At 33.1% G+C, this 17,534-nt stretch overlaps 1 long non-coding RNA gene across 3 annotated transcripts; it reads right to left on the bottom strand.

The window, feature by feature from the left end:
* Window positions 1-574: 574 nt before the first annotated feature.
* Window positions 575-1,195, bottom strand: LOC106326371. 3 transcript variants are annotated; one of them, XR_001267212.1, is made up of 4 exons: window positions 1,103-1,195; window positions 980-1,020; window positions 861-912; window positions 575-745 (listed from the first exon to the last, which is right to left on the bottom strand). It is a non-coding gene; the product is annotated as an uncharacterized LOC106326371 (long non-coding RNA). The 3 variants fall into 3 exon arrangements; XR_001267213.1 differs by having other exon boundaries at window positions 861-892; XR_001267211.1 differs by having other exon boundaries at window positions 861-1,020.
* Window positions 1,196-17,534: the final 16,339 nt, after the last annotated feature.

Raw genomic sequence — 17,534 nt, 5'->3', positions numbered from 1 at the left:
AAGGAAAGAGAAACTTTAACCACTTCAAAAAGATAAATGTTGTAAAAAGTCTTTGTAGTTTTTTTAAACCATGAAAGCTCTAACGCCAGTGGAACCCTACGTAAACTCATGGGATTATTTTTAGGGAGAATTAGTCAAATACCTATATTGGAGGTCCATATTTGAGGTTTACCTATGATGGGACATATCCAGCCCAACCCACACAATTGAAGAGATGGAGTTACGAAGGTGCCCTTCTGGCGGAGAGGATTTTGGCGCTCGCGTGTCAGGCTCCTCTGACTCCGAAAGAAACAGCTGAAGGTACGGTTTGTCAAGGGGTGCAGAGTAGGAGGGCAGGAAAATGAAATCTTAGCCGTTCTTCTTACACGGTTACTCGTGTTGACCCATTTTGACCCAACCCATAACCCATAACCCGTAACCCAAATGGGTTGATTGTTAATGGGAATGGGTTGGGTTGACCCATGACCCATTAAATTAAATGGGTTAATGGTTGATCCATCAACCCAACATTTTTCTAATGAACCATTTTTAAGTTGAAAACCAACTTGATTAAACCAACATGAGGATTGTCATGAGTATAAGTATCAACCGTATAAGTATCAACCCAACATGAGTATTGTCATGATCAAAACAAGAGAATAAGTATCAACCCAACATCTTTATAATCTAGTCTTCGATAACTTCATCTCCTCGATTTCAAACTTGAGCATTGGATCACAAACCACTTTGTTACTCTTCAGTTTACCTGAGGATTCAAATTATGCCACAGGAATCAAAAACTAGCATTGAGGAGTAAGGAACACGAGAGATATGTGACGTACACGAGAGATATGTGACGTTTGAGAAAAGAAGTATCTTACCAGCTATATCAACTAATCAAGCTGCACCATAACTACAACACAATACACATAACTAAAACGAGTTATAGCTACATCTGTTTTCCTACCAAAAATCCTCAGGTAAACGTTGACCAGCGTACCATCTTTTGTTCCCGTTAATAAACCCGTAGCAGGATCAAACCTGGTTCAAAAGAGAGATAAAGAGTCATGTACTCATGTGCATCAGCTCTGCTTTTATGTAACAGGAGGAAAAATTAGCTTACTTGGGGAGAAGATGCCGTGGACATTTCACAATAGCTTCTCAATGCTCAACAAGTAACCTTCTCAAGCTTTGCATTAGAATACTCTTGAAGATCAATAGCTTCCTGTCATATGGTTTATAAGCAAGTTGAAAACAGAGGCAATGTTAGTACATTCCAGATTCTATCACCAAGAGAAAAAAAATCACATGGGCAATAACAAGTTCTATACAAGAATCTCAAAACAGAAACTTGACACAATCAGACTAACATTCTAAATACACGACATACAGACAAAACCCAAAATTCAGAAACCGAAACTATAGCAGAAAAGAGGAGAGAGAGAGAGAGAGAGAGAGAGAGAGAGAGAGAGAGAGAGACGGTGAGAGAGAGAGAGAGACGGCGAGATGAGAGCTTCAAGCTCCTTTCATGGTGAGATGAGAGACGGCGAAAGAGAGAGATGGCGAGAGAGAGATACGTGGGTTTTTTTTTTTTTTTGGGTTTTCTTAATTAAAAACTAAATGGGTCAGAGTTGACTCAACCCAATAAACTTATTTAACATGTTAACCCATTAATTTGTTAACTCATTAACCTATTAACTCATTAACCTATTAACCCATTAACCCTTTGGATCAAAAATAAACAGTTCATTTGGGTTAATGGGTCAATTTAGGTTGGGTTAACCCATGGATCATGACCCATTTTGACACTCCTAGGTACGTGTAATAGCAAAGGTCAGATAACACAGATGTCTTTCCATTACAATTTACACAATAACACATGACTCCATCATCTAAATGTTATTAATCTAATAAAATAAGGTTTTTATTAAAAATGCTATAGGACATAGGCTCATTTATATTTCAAAATTCGATCTCGTAAAAATATTTGATCTAATGGAAGAGGATGATATATATATTATATAATGAATATGACATGACTCCTACGTATTGAAAATTTCTATATCGTTTGTAATATAGTAAATTGAAGGAAGCTGGTTTAAGGAAAATAACCATTTGAAATATTTGATATGTATAGTTACACGATCTTATGTAAAAATGTTGAGTGAATTAAAGTGGATTTATTTAAATGTTAGAAGATATTATTTTGTTGCAATATAATAGGGGTTAGTTATAATATTTGGTTGTATATAATATGTTGGAACTAGTATTTCAGTCTAGTTTTCTAATTTGTAATACTTTTGAAAATCTATCGTATAATTAAAAGAGAAATACAAATATAGATTCACCTTATAATTATAACTAGGTGATTTTTCCGTGCTCATGCACGAGTATAAATATTTCTAAAGTAAATATATTATAATAATCGATTGCTATTTATTTTTAGTTTTAAATTAATTTATAATTTATACGCATCATTTATATTAATAATATTATATTACTTTAATTATACATATGATTTTAGTTATCATTTAAGTAAATTAGATTGCAACTCTGAATTCAACGGTAACATTTTTTATTCTAAATATATTAAAATTTTGATTAGTTTCTTATTTGCATTTAGGTGGTTGTTGTCTTAGATATGTAAATATATTTTATGAAGATTATGTATAACTTAAGATATATTGTGCTAAGAATAACATAAAAAAATAAACTAAAGTGTCTGATTCCAAGTTACGTAAATTAATATAACGATAATATTCTGAAATCTCATGCATATATATAAATTTTACAAAAAAAAACTAAATTGTAACAGTTGGTTAATATTTTATTTATTTTTTTTAATATGTTTTGAGTTGTCCTATGATTTATATTTATAAAATAAAATACTATTCTTATAAAATTATATATTCTTATCGTAGTTAAATATATGATTTTAGATATAAGTTGGATTAGTCGAGTCACTTATGTTGTGAGTATATTGAGTTACATATAATCTTTCAAATTCAAAATGAAGCATAAATATTTTTATCATAATTAATTTAAATCAAATCAATTTTATTTATCGTTTAAATGTGCATGTAATCAAATTATATGTTGATGTTTTTTTAAAAAAATATTAGAAAATAAAAGGATTATTTTTATATTTCTTAAAAAATAAGCAGTAAAACAAATTCTGATTGCATTTGAAAATAATATTATATAAGTAAATATAATTTATCGATATTTTTCTGTAATCAAAAGATATTATAGTCAACTAAATATATGAAAATAAAATAAAACATTTCAATAATACTAATTATAAACTATTTTAGTCAATTAAACATATATTACTTTATGTTACTTAATTATTTTATGTAATCATCTAAGAAAATATATAGATATATAAAAATATTTCTAAATCTTTGAATTTTTTTTTGTATTGTTTAAAATTATGTTTTAAAATAAATATTATTATTTTTTCTAATATCAAGATTAACTGTGTAAATTGTTTTTAATGAAATCACAAAATATACAAATTTATATTTTTCATCTAAAAAAATATAAATATAAAGAAAATATTTATTACTTCAAATGTATATTTTATATTATTTGAAAATATTTTTTAAATGTAATATTTCTATTCTGTGAACTTTCCTTTTTTTTATGAAATCATATTATATATACATATATTTTTCGTTTTTCAATTCAATTTTTTTTAAATTTATAAAATTTTCCTTTTTATTATATGTATATTTTTTGGAAAATTTTAAAAAGGAAACTAAATAAAAAAATAAATTATAGTATTTTAAATGTAACATTTTTAATTCATTAAGGGTATCAGTGTAATCAACCATCGTGCGAGTTAACGTGAAAACGACACATCGAAAAATGACTTCTCAAATAATATTATAGAGATTTGCTTACAGATTAGTACCACTGAATACCACTGAAGTATTAAATAATCCTAATAAGTTTTAGATTATTATTACAAGATGTGGAAGCACCTAATCCTAGGATTATTACAAGATGAATCACTTTATCTTAGTGGTTAAGGCTTAAAGACTTCTACACCCAAGTCTGAGTTTGAATTTCAGACTATGCAATTTCTTGCAGATTGCACATTATAGGAGGTTCATGTTTCATTTCCCGGGAAAAGCGATTTATTAAACAATTATGCAGCCTACGAAAGAAAAGCATTATAAGAGATCTTCAACATGATCTAAGTAAATCCGGTCAGGCTTGGATCTTCATAGGACGGCTCAGGTGATGCAATTATGCATAGATCCTCATAAGACAGAAAGTATGTCGGTTGTCGAATCATCTATGTAATCTTTTTCATAATTGTAATATCATAATAAATCATTGTTAAAAATAATTACAAGATTTGCACCTTCGAAATCTTTCAAATAATCAATTTGACAGATTAAATTGACTAACCATAAAATTGTTTTTTCATTAGTAAGAATTTTTCATATTATATTTGGTAACAAGACATACATTTAATTATTAATATTAAAAAAAATAAATTACCTAAGGAAGATTTCAAAAGAATATTCTTCAAGTTTTTATATGTAAATAAAAAATATAGACCATATAACAATATTCTATTAAATAAAAAAAATAAGTTCATATAAAATAAAATTTGAAGTATAATAAAATGCTAAAGTCAATAAATTAAAATCACATGAATTTTATAATTCAAACCGAACCAACCGAACCGAAACCGATTCAAACCGAACCGAAGTCTATTTCAAACCATTCGGTTGAAGATTTCCCCAACCCGAATGGTTCGGTTCGGTTTGGTTTTAAACCGAACCGAACCGAGAAATCGATGTGTTTTTTGTAATTATTTAAATTAAAAATATTAGTAATACCAATATACTAAAATTCAAATACTAAACCACATATTTTCTATTTTTTATTCATTAACATATATTCTTTTAGCCTAATATGTAATCATCTAAATATTTGATGTAAAATATTTCATTCAGTGCAGGCTTTTTAATTTTAATGATATAAAAGACATTATTAATGATGTTGGTTTTTTTATTAGTTAATTTTTATTTATTTTAATTCTTATATATACTAGATTTTTAGTTCACATAGTTTATGTTTACATAATTTATGTTGTAAAACATAATTTCTCTTAAATATATCAAACTAAGAAGAATCTAATCAAACCGATCCAGAAAAACAAACCGAACCGAATACAAACCAAACCGAATATAAACCAAACCGAACACAAACCAAACTAAACTAACTATGGTTTACTTCAGTTGGGAAAATACTAGAACCGAACTAACCAAACCGAACCGAATCCGAACCAAACCGAGAAAATAACCGAAATGCCCACCCCTACTTGTGATATTAAATGACATGAATACTGTGATATTTGTACATGTATCTGGCGTAAAATTTTATTTAATTTATAGAAATTTTAATAGGATAGTATATAATTCAAACATTTGACCGTCAATGTAATCTCTCAAGGTTGGAAACAAATTGGAATTTTCTATCTTGGTCGTATCATCTTATTGTGTGCAACGTGACTGACTTTCTAGATTTTCAAAAAGATACTAGAGCTTCGCTTGGATGTTCATTTTTATTTTTTTTATAAATTATTTAGTGAATTTTTAAACATATGGATTATTTATCTAATATTAGGTTTCTATATACTACATAGACGTGTTAAGAATCTGATTTAAACCCCGTCTAAAATTTTTATTATATCCGACTGGATTTTAATTTTAAAATCCAAAAATCAGTACACGAAAAACCGATATGTACTCTGAATATCCTTGTCTAACAAATTATGTAAAAAAAATTGTTAATCATTTTGAATTCTTGTCACAGAATGGAGTAATTTCATTCAAACCTATGAAATTATTATGGTTAATACGTAAAATAAATTATATCGAATTATTATGGTAAATGTAATTAAAGAAGTAGTTTTGAAAGGTGAAAAAAAATGTAAAAGATATAATAGTTATGTTTTGTAATTCTGTAATTAATGAAGCCGAATTAATTAGAAAAGACGATAAATGAAGTGGCTAGAATTTGTTTAAAAAGAAATAAAAATATGTAAGAAATCACTCAAAATTAAGCAAGTATTATTTTGTACTTCAGTTTTAATAGAATATATAAATATAATAATAGCCTTTCGTTCAAATATATATATAAAACCTAAAAGTTTCTTCATGTGAAAGTCTCTTACACCAATGGTTTGATTAAGAATTCATTAATATTTTTACGTTCAAAGATCTATAGTTCAAAATCTAGAAAACCCAGATTATGGAGAAAAATATTACAAAAAATTTACAATATGGTGCATCGATTATGAATCTCGTATGACGGCTCAGAGTCAGATTTGTATTTAAAAAAAATGTTTCTTTATCATAAAATTTAATATTCTATGGCGTCAGTCGTCAGATGATTTATTTTGTTTATCAGTTATTGAGAACTCTAACATATATATAGAAATCCTTGAGCACTGAGAAACATTAGGATGGGTGGCACTTTAGTTAGGTTTTTAATGAGAAAGTGAGGATAACATATGCTTAGGAAAACTCGTGGTGATACAAAAATCTAACCGAAATTTTCTCTAAATTCTATGGGACTTGGACCAAGTTAATGGGGTTTTTTTTTTATAAGAAGTTATTGGGAATTAGAATACATTTGTTTCATATTTATTCTTTTTGGGAAGACGACTTATTTCCACATAAGAACTATGATATAGTAACAAATGTACACAATCTTTCAATCTCGTCTTAATTGCACACCAGTTAAGTATAACAACCTATTTCCACATACGATGAAAGTTCGAAACCCGTTTCCACACAGACCAAGATTATGCTTGGCTTTAATGGTTTATGACATTAACCGATAGTAAACCAATTTGTATCGGTTGATATTGGTATAATCCGACCCAAACGAAGATCCAACTACAAATCGATTAAAATCAGACCCAAACCCCTATTAAAATCCCCCAAATCGATTTCATCATTTAGAACCCTAAAATCTAAAAATCCAGAAAAGAGATTTGATTCCCACATAGACAAACCCATAAGAGATTTCGATTTCCACACACTCTCTTTATTCCATTTATTCTTGAAGAAACTTGATAAAGTCTGAATGAGTTGGATTTGAGTTTAATTTATAGGTAGAGACGATTCATCTCTTCATCTTCCTCATCCTCATCTTTGGAATCATCACTGTATTCTTCGAACTTAAAGTCATCCTCCTCCTTTAGCATCATCTCTCATCACTGTCCTCTTCATTCTTAAAATTACTGTGTTGTAGAGAGGCAAAGGAATATGATTTGGGGATTTAAGTTTTTAGGTTTCGAATTGGCTTAAGTCGGGTCTTGGGCTGGTTTATTAGATCCTATTGTATTAGGTCAATTTAATCCGGTTTATATTCTCTAATCGGGTCGTTTTGGTTTAGTTAGGTTAGTCATTGGTTAAATTTTAAAACAGAAAACACTAACCAACTTTAAACCGCTATTTTTTGGTATTAGTTCGTCATTCAAAGTTTAGGGAGAAACGGGTTTTGAACTTTTATCGTGTGTGGAACTAGGTTGTCATACTTAATTTGTGTGCAATTAGATCGAGGTTCAAAGATTGTGTACATTTATTACTATATGATAGTTCTGGTGTGGAAATAGGTCGTCTTCCCATTCTTTTTCCATCTAGTTTCACATATCAAATCAATTGCTTCTACTGATCCCCTTCACGATAGCATTGAGTGTCCACAACCTCTGAAATTAACGTCTTCAACTCATAAAATACAGCCGAATCACATACATTCCATGTCTATGGGCCGGGGCATCGTAGCTACACTCCATTTTCTTAATTTTTTGTTTACATATCAGATTAGTCAATTTCTCTCTCCTTCCTCCCCCTCTAAAAAAACGATTTATGGTGCTCTAAGTTATGCTTCTTCGGCAACCGGCCTCAGCCAGATTCCGCTGTGAGAGGGCTCTCTTCTGCGTCTCTTCTCTTCCACTTTTCGATACCTGAGACGGTGGCTTGAGGGTGGAGCTTTTCAAGGCGGTGGCGGTGGTGTTTGCGCGGTGGTGGTAAGGAATTTTGGCCAGAGCTCTAACTACATGCATCAGATCTGAGGGGTCGGTGATGGCGCATGGACCCCAAGCTCTCTCCGGCTCTTTTCTCCTTGCTCATGGTGGTCAAGTGTTCTTCGGTGGAAGTGGCGCGACAGTTTTGGGTTTAGTCTTGGTGGTAACATGACGTGGAGGGGTTGGTCTCCTTATATCTGGACCTTCGGAGGTCTTACTCTCGGTTTTCGGTCTCCTTTGAGGATGGCAGATGGAGCTGAGTCGGAAAACCTCTGGAGGCGGTGGAGGTGAGTGGGTCGCGGGGGTGCGGTCTAGATCTATCCAAACATCCGCTCCGAACCGGCGAAACCACCTAGATCTGGTGGCTTCCTTTCTCCTTTGTGCTTTCCCCCTTGCTTTTCAGGCACTACTCCAAGGCGATGGACCACGAATCAGTGAACTTTGAGCTGATATCACAAACTGTCGTCAGAATGGATATACAGTGACAGTGTATTCTGGAACTAGCTTATGCTGTACATATGCTGGTGCAATTTATGCAGAATCCTCGTACGAAGCATTGGGGCGCAGTGATTAGAGTGGTACGATATCTAAAAGGATGTTCGGGTCAAGGCGACTTCTTGAGCGCAGAATCTGACTTACAAATCAAGGCTTAATGTGATTCAGATTGGAACGCATGTCCGCTGATGTTAGGAGATTTACCTATTCCTTGGAAGACAAAAAAACAAGACGTTGTGTCGTTGAGTTCTGTCGAGGCAGAATACAGATCGATGAATTTCACTATAAAGGAGCTTAAATGTACGAAGGAACTCTTGTCTGGTTTTGGAATATCCCATGATCAGGTGATGCGCATGTTCTGCGATAACAAAGCAGCTTTGTATAGTGCTGCTAATCCGGTGTTCCATGAGCGAACGAAGCATATTGAGTCAGATTGTCACTTCATTCGGGATGAAATTGTGAAAGGCTCTCTTGCTACGTCTCATCTGCGTACTACAGAGCAACTGGCCGATATCTTTACAAAGGCACTAGGATCTTCACAATTTATGTATCTTAGGCGCAAGTTGGGCATTCGAGATCTTCATGCTCCAACTTGAGGGGGAGTATTAGAGGGATGAATGTAAATATCGTATCTTATCATACGATATACGAAGATCTCTGTAATTATGTTAACTTTCCTTTATTGTCATTAGGGTTTGTGGAAGCTTCCTTGCCGCATCTTCAGAAGAATTTTAAAAGTATATCCTCATTATTTTCAGTTAATTCATTTCTTTTATTTTCTGTAGAGTTTTGAAGAACCTAAACATATTAATAAGTTGAATTTTTAGATTCATGAGTCTTAGAATAATAAAAAGAGTTTGAAGACATTTTTTTTTTGAGAACACCCACAGTTTTGTTTTATTAAGGGTCTAACTGGTGACTATTATAAGAACATTAGGAATGAGTAGAGAAAAAATGCAGATGAGTGAAAAGGAAAATGATTCTTTATCAATTTTAGTGAGGAACAAATTTGTTCTATATTCCTCTAAAATAAAAGAAATGAGAGGAAATGCATTTGAAAAATAATTCCTTGTAAATGATAAAAAAAAAATTATGAATGGTAAGGAATGCATTATTCCCTTTTATTCCTAAGTCTACAAATATGGATTTCTACAAACAGTATTATTTGAATGATGGAATGCTTATTTTGGACCTAACTGAGTCATTCAATACAGAGAATGCTTAACTGACCCTTCTGTAATTTAAAAAAAAAAACAAACTCATACAATTTAGTTAATGCACGTAATCACATTATTAGAAATTAATAATAATTGTTAAGAGAAATATTAATCTTCAATGAAGAGGAAATCATACAGTATTGTAGATAATCTTAAGCCGTTTCAAAGTAAAAGTGTAATATGTTGTGAAATAATAGGTGAATATTTATATATGTATTATTACATATATATATATTTGTTTCTTGTTTGCAAAGTAACGTAAGAGAGAGGAATATATGAGATGATCATATTATTATTGTTGTTCTCATGTTGTTACAAATGAGATGAAACCACTATTTATAGTGGTAGTAAGTCGGTCAAATTAACCGACATAAGAAAAGACAAAATAAAAAAGGGTAATATATGAGATGATCATATTATTATTGTTGTTCTCATATCTTTTGATATTATCTCTAACACTCCCCCTTGATTATCCATCATGTATTACGTAGTGCCTCGTTAAAAACCTGGTCATGGAAAAACTCATTGGGACAAAAACCATGACAAGAGAAAAAGAGTACACTGTCGTAATCTCCCCATGAGAATAGTGGACCTAGCTTCGTCGTTATAGGTCACGCAAATGCCGCATTCCGATACCGTAGACGTGTTTTCGGAATGTTGTAGTCGGAAGAGCTTTGGTGAACAAGTCAGCTGAATTGTTGCATGATCGTACATATTCGATGTCCACTTCTTTATTTTTCTCGAGCTCCCTTATGTACGAGAAAAATCTTGGAGGGATGTGTTTTGTTTTGTTGCTCTTGATATAGTCTTCTTTAAGTTGAGTAACACAACCCGAATTGTCTTCAAATATTTTCGTCGGCTCTTTCTCATTGACTATTCCACTTGCTTCTTGTATGTGTTGACTCATTGATCGAAGCCACACACATTCTTGACATGCTTTGTGAAGCGCAATAGTTTATGCATGATTTGAAGATGTCGCAACCAGAGTTTGTTTCTGAGACCGCCAAGAGATCGCGGTTCCACCAATTGTAACAACGTTGCCGGTTTGCGATCGAGCCTTATGAGGATCTGATAAGTATCCTGCATCTGCAAAACCAACCATACCAAACTCGATAGCACTCATATAAGGTACTTCTGGACCTAATATCTTCTCGCTATCTTCGCAGGGCCTTTTCGTATAGTTTGATTGATGCACAAATATTCCTTCTCGGAGATGCTCTATCTGGAGCCCAAGACAAAACTTTGTCTTGCCGAGATCTTTCATTTCAAACTCCTCTTTCATATGAGTTCGAGCATCATCAACCTCCTTTTGAGTTCCAATTATGTTCATGTCATCTACATATACAGCAATGATCACAAAGCCAGATGACGATTTCTTTATAAAAACGCATGGACATATCGCATTATTCACATATCCTTTACTCAAAAGATATTCACTTAAGCGATTGTACCACATGCGTCCGGATTGCTTTAATCTGTAAAGTGATCGCTGTAACTGACCGAACAAATCTCCCTGGATTTTTCTTTTAATGCCCTTGGCATTTTCAATTCCTCAGGGAGTTTCATATATATATATATCGTTATCCATCGATCCATACAAATACGCAGTCACAACGTCTATGAGATGCATTTTGAGATTTTTTAGACGCTGTTAGACTCATCAAAATCTAAAAGTAATTGCATCCATTACCGGGAAATACGTTTCCTCAAAATCAATTCCCGGTCTCTGAGAAAAACCTTGGGCAAATAATCAGGTTTTATATCGTGTATTTTCTAAAATACATTAACCCTAAATCAACTGTACCTTGGAGATAACATAATACATGATTTATTCCGTCCCAGTGCATGCGAGTAGGAGCAGAACTATATCTTGCTAGGAGGTTAGTAGCAAAGACAATATTTTTGTATAAGATCTTACCAGGATCTTTTAAACATCTCTTTCAACATCGAGAGATCTATTTGCCATTGGAGTACTCAAAGCAGTCGCTTTATCTATTACGTTTCATCAAAGGCGTAGTTGATGGAAATCTCATACTTTTCTGTTCCCTTCTCGTCATCTGGATCATCTTTATCTATGCCTTCTTTCAGACATTTTTCAGTATCAGGTTCTTCTGGAACCTTTCTATTTATGTCTTCTTTCAGGCATATTTCAATATCAGGTTCTTCTAGAACCTTATTTTGTTCATCCAATTTCTTTTTCTTTCGGGGATTTTTATCTTTAGAACCCGCTAGTCTCCCCTCTTTAACTGAACCTTAGGTTCATTTATTTTGTTACCATCACTTTGTTCTTTAGGAACATCAACTCTGGATTGAACATTTTCAGCGGGTATATCATGTCGTATCTGTGAACACATTTGGTAACTAGTTTGCCAAATTATGTAAATGCACAATTTCCTGAATTTCCTATTCTCTTTAATTTATAGAGGGGTCAAGGTGTACAACGATTGTGTACACCATATAATATCTTTAGGAATTTATCTAATTCCTCCCCCTAACAATCATCCTCATTAAATGGCAATTGGCGAATCGTGCCATAAACATATCACCAGTTACCGGTTCAAGATACCCTATATACGGCTTGTTCTAACTCTTCCAGAGTTTTATACATTCCCGAGAGCATCTTTAACTCTCCAGGGACTACTAAATATCAAGATGCAACTCAAGTCGTTTATGTCCTGCCAGACATTTTAATATACTGCATCTATTTTTAAATATTCTCCAGTGACCTTGGAACAAGCCGTTTTTCATACCGCAAGGTCATCTTTCATTTCATTCTCTGGAGAAATATATACCATGGACTTTTGGTCCAAAAATCTCTCGTTTTTCTAACGAGCTTTATATCGAATTGATGGCCAATCAATTCACTCTACCCTCATATATAGAGGTAGATTCATAATCCTTATTTATATAGCGCTTTTTCATTTTATTATCGACAATCTATTTTCTCTTTGGTTCCATCTTTTTATCCGTACTGATATGGTTAATCGAGATCTCTTTATCATCATCGATGATTTACCCAGGTACCTGACTGTAATATAAACCATATCAACGGTCTCATCATGAGATTCATCCTCTATTAATATTTTTGCTCCCATATCGTCCCTTTAGGACACTATTTTCTTATTGGAGCATTTTTTACTGGAATAAAAGATTTCATTATTTCATCAAAATGTCTGGCAGGCATTTTGTAAATGGATTATTCTATTTTTCATTGTAATCCATTTCACATATCTCATTCCATCAGCTTATCATATGCTTCTAGCAAACTTGCGAGCATATTTCTAATTATCCATATACTTTATCCCTTTGGATTGTATATGTCGTTATTACATGCAGTTGTGCATGTTTACACCCGATCATGGGGATCATCTTACTTGAATTTACTTTATCAAGTTCTTTTTCAAGTGCAAACATAATTTCTCAATGTTCCACTCACTAGGATTCTTTAATTCTCTCCCTCGAGATGATGATACTCCATGTCTAAAATCTCGTACTGAATCCCACTCTAAAACCAATAACATATCCAGTTTTCCCATTTGAGATGAATTATGTTTCAAATCATTTAGAGTGAGATCCTAATTTGGGATCTGGTTAAAGAAATCACATCTAGTGAACTTGCTTGATGATTCATCACCCATGATAGTTTCCATTATTTTCTTTTAAGACATGCTATATGAAAAACTTCTGGTTTTTCTTTTAATAAATTTTAGTTTTTCACATTTTTAATAATTAGTCTATATATTGATATTTATTTTTTTATAAAAAAGTGAATACTATATAAAATATTTTGATTAATTTAACATGTATTCCATCATTCCGTAAATTTTACATTTTCCACGGTTTAATTTTTCTCCGTAATTTAACTATTTTATGTAATTAACTATTTTTTCGCGATTCCGATGGGGGCCTAGATGTCGTAGACGACATGTGTCATAGTGGACCAGATATCAGCTTCCTTTTATTTCTAGAAAAAATTACATGTAGTCAACGTAAACCTATTTAATCTCATAAAAGATATTTGAATTAGTCAACTTAAACACCGCAAGTACCTATATATAGAGTAACTCCGATAGAAGTTTCTCAACCCAATTTCAATATTAATATCTTAATAAATAAAATTGACTTATCTGCCTTCTCCTCCGTCCACATCATCAGAGAGGTAGGAGCTTTTTTGTGACACCTGTCAACTCCTCATTATCTCAATCCTCTTCCTTCCATCGTTAACAAAAAAATCTATGGGCCATCGGTTTGGTTATTATTTTTTGTTTGGGCCCTAGAACTCTTCATCATAAAAAAGACGTCCGCAATCAGGCAGTCCAACATCTAATCGTGCAACAACCATCAGATTCAACCATTGAATAATCAGTATCATTTACTACAAGAAACAGTCCTTAGGTGACTCTATCTCTTACCTTCTCTCATTGCTGGCATCATGTTTGCTTCTCTTGAAATGAATTCATCACCTAGACTAAAAGAGTTCTCAACATCAGTGCCTTCTTTGACTAAAATATATATGTCTTTGCTTAATGTTCTAGAGCAGGCTTGGACAAACATAAATTTTAGTCGTTCACTTTGTCTTAGGTGATTTGGCAAGGAAGAGGCTAAGACTCACGGTTCAGAGATGGAGAGCTAAGAAACAGAGGAGGCTCACCATTGACACCAGAAGAGATTCATGTACTTCTTTTAGCTTCAGGGTTCTCCTATATATGTACTCTACCAGAGCTTTTACTCTCGATGTAGCATTAGTATGTTGCTTTTTGACGGGCGAAGGTGCGTTCTACTTATTAGTTAGTTTCAACATTTGGTTTGACCTTTTCCTTTATGCGAGTAACATTTTATTTGAGTAATCTATTTTTCTCATAGACGTTGATTCAGCATCAATAAGTGTACACCGGATTACATGGAACTAGCCAACACAAACACTCATTTACGAGGTCAAATTTAAATCCAAAATCCAATAATTTTGATAACATTTATTTGATTTCTCACTTACTAGCTTAGCGTAAATGTTTTCCAATAGATATTGTTGGGCACGTAAAGGGCATTAGGACTACTTAAAATGAAGCGACTAAGAGTACACAACGCATGATCAATGAAGTGACTAAGAGTACACAACGCATGATGATCCCCATGAGCATAAAAATGTATAAGCTAATAATGTACCTTTATTTTCTTTTAAAGTGATGCTTACGGGAGGTTTCAAAATCTTTACATGTCTTAAATATTTATGTGCTGTCTTCTCATACACTCAAATCTATGCCCAAGTGTTTTTGATGGAAACCTGTTGCGTAGTGGTGAAGTACTTAAGATCACTCCCGTGAAAAATGGTGACTGTGGAAAATGATGATGTTAAAGGTGGAGAAGGTGAGGCCACAGCTTCAAGTCACACCTATGTTGATGGAAGGGAGACAATTGAGGAGGAAATTGTGAATGAAGATGGGTGTTCTGGCAAGTAGGCACAGTGTGAGTAACATCCAAAGCACAAGGGGAGATTAAGTTACAGGACATGAGTGCGTTTAAGTTGCATTAGTTTTTAAATTACATTTCCAAACAGTATGAAATCTGAGTACTTCCAAGCTTATAGCTATTTGTTTTGTTTTTCTTTTTTTTTTCCTTCAAAATGTCAACCTCCACTGTTATTTGGACTAATAAAATAATAAGATCCTGATCCTCCATTACTAACAAAGCACAATTAAATTTTGAACATTAAGTAGAATATGGATTAACGTGATCTGCATATGCATGACAATTGACATGCTACATATAAACTACATTACGAGTACCAGAAAGGTACATGTCATCCTCCTTAGCTACGCACAAAAAAAAATCTCCACATACAGCAGGTTAATAAATACTTTAATCCTCTAGCAAAGTTATTCCATCACTCTTATATATTCATACATAACTAGAACAATTGTTCGTAGGTGTTTTGTTCAAGTATTTATATACAAACAAAACGGTTTTCCTATTATTTCTCATATACATATCCTCTAATAATTGTGTCAGACTTTACAAATGATCGGAACATACACAAACCAGTTACATCCCACAATAATTGTGTGGGATGTAATCAAAACGGCTTTCTTATTATTGCTCATATACATATCCTCTAATAATTGTGTCAGACTTTACAAATGATCGGAACATACACAAGCCAGTTACATCCCACAAACTCTCACGCAACTCAGTAACTACCCAACCAGAACCACATAACTACGCAATAAAATATACACAATCACTCTCACATAACCAAGTTTCATAAAGCTATATCGACAAGTTCCTTGCTAAACAATAAATGCCAAAACATATACAAAGTTATATAAACATTCCTCCCTATACCACATTAAACCTATTAACTAAAAACATCATCACTGCACAACACAAACAAATGCAAACATTGCTTCACTACAGAACAAAACAACTGAGCTCCACCATAATATACAATATCAGGTAAAAATGAAACAACAACACACACAATGTTTAATACACAACAATTAAACTACTTCAAAACAAACATTAAAACATTCGAAATTTCAAGTGTTCTATAAAATTAAAATAATTTTAATATAAAATAATTTCATTATAAACTCACCCGCCTGTAGGGCGGGCCAATCCCTAGTATGTATATATAATAAACGTTATTGAATTGGAGATATCTCAAAATTATGGAAAATCTTACCAAAATATTTCAAATGAGATATTTTGGGTTGAGAAACCTAATAAATTATAATATTTATACTTTTTAACATTTTGAAAACTTTTAATTAGATACTCTCAATAAGGATGTTCTAATCCTTCTAATAACTTAGGTTACCTTAATATTCTTCACTATTGACAAAAAAAAAACTTAAATATTCTTCACTCATAACACAAACCAACCTAAAAACAACACACAACAAAAACATGAAGAAAAAGAATAAGGATCAGATCAGTTACAAAAAAAAAAAAAAGAATAAGGATCAGATCAAGAATGTCGATTTTTCTCAAGCTTCCCCTTAGAACCTATATAGTATAAGAGAATATACGAAGATAATCTCATTGATATCGAATACTCTGTTTTAGGAACATTCTGTTTATACTTGACTTCGTCTACAAGTCTTGTCTCTGTATATAAACTGACGTCTATCGTCACTGTAATTATAAGTGCAATACATCTCTTACATGGTATCAAGAGCCATCCGATAACCCTAATTTTTTTTTTCCAGCCGTCCACGGCTCCAATCTCTTTTTCTTCTTCCTTTCTCTCGATCTGCTCTATCTCTCCCAACCATGGCTACCAACGCAGAAATAATTGATCAGACACAACCACTGCTCAACCTCAACATGGTCAACATCACAAAACTAACCTCCACGAACTACATGACGTGGAGCATGCAAATCCATGCCCTGCTTGAAGGCTACGACCTCGCTGGACACATCGACGGCACGACTCCCGCACCAGATGAAACAATCATCACTAATGGAGAAACGACAGTCAACCCTGACTTTACCAAATGGCGTCGCCAAGATCGCCTAATCTACAGTGGTCTCGTCGGTACTCTCTCTCCACCCATCCAAGCGTTGATCACAAACACCAAATCCGCTCGTGATGTTTGGAAATCACTCAGTGCCACTTACGCAACCCCAAGCCGTGGTCACATTCAACAACTCCGTCTCCAATTGAAGCACTTCACAAAAGGTGACAAAAGCATCGACGAGTACATGAGAGGCCTCACAACTAGATTCGATCAGCTTGGACTGCTAGGAAAGCCGCTGGAGCACGAAGACAAGATTGAGTACATAATCGA

The sequence above is a fragment of the Brassica oleracea genome, chromosome C2 (assembly GCF_000695525.1).
Source record: "Brassica oleracea var. oleracea cultivar TO1000 chromosome C2, BOL, whole genome shotgun sequence".
NCBI classification, from domain to species: Eukaryota; Viridiplantae; Streptophyta; class Magnoliopsida; order Brassicales; family Brassicaceae; genus Brassica; species Brassica oleracea.
The sequence above is the reverse complement of the archived record's forward strand: the minus strand, read 5'-3'. Positions and strand labels throughout refer to the sequence as shown.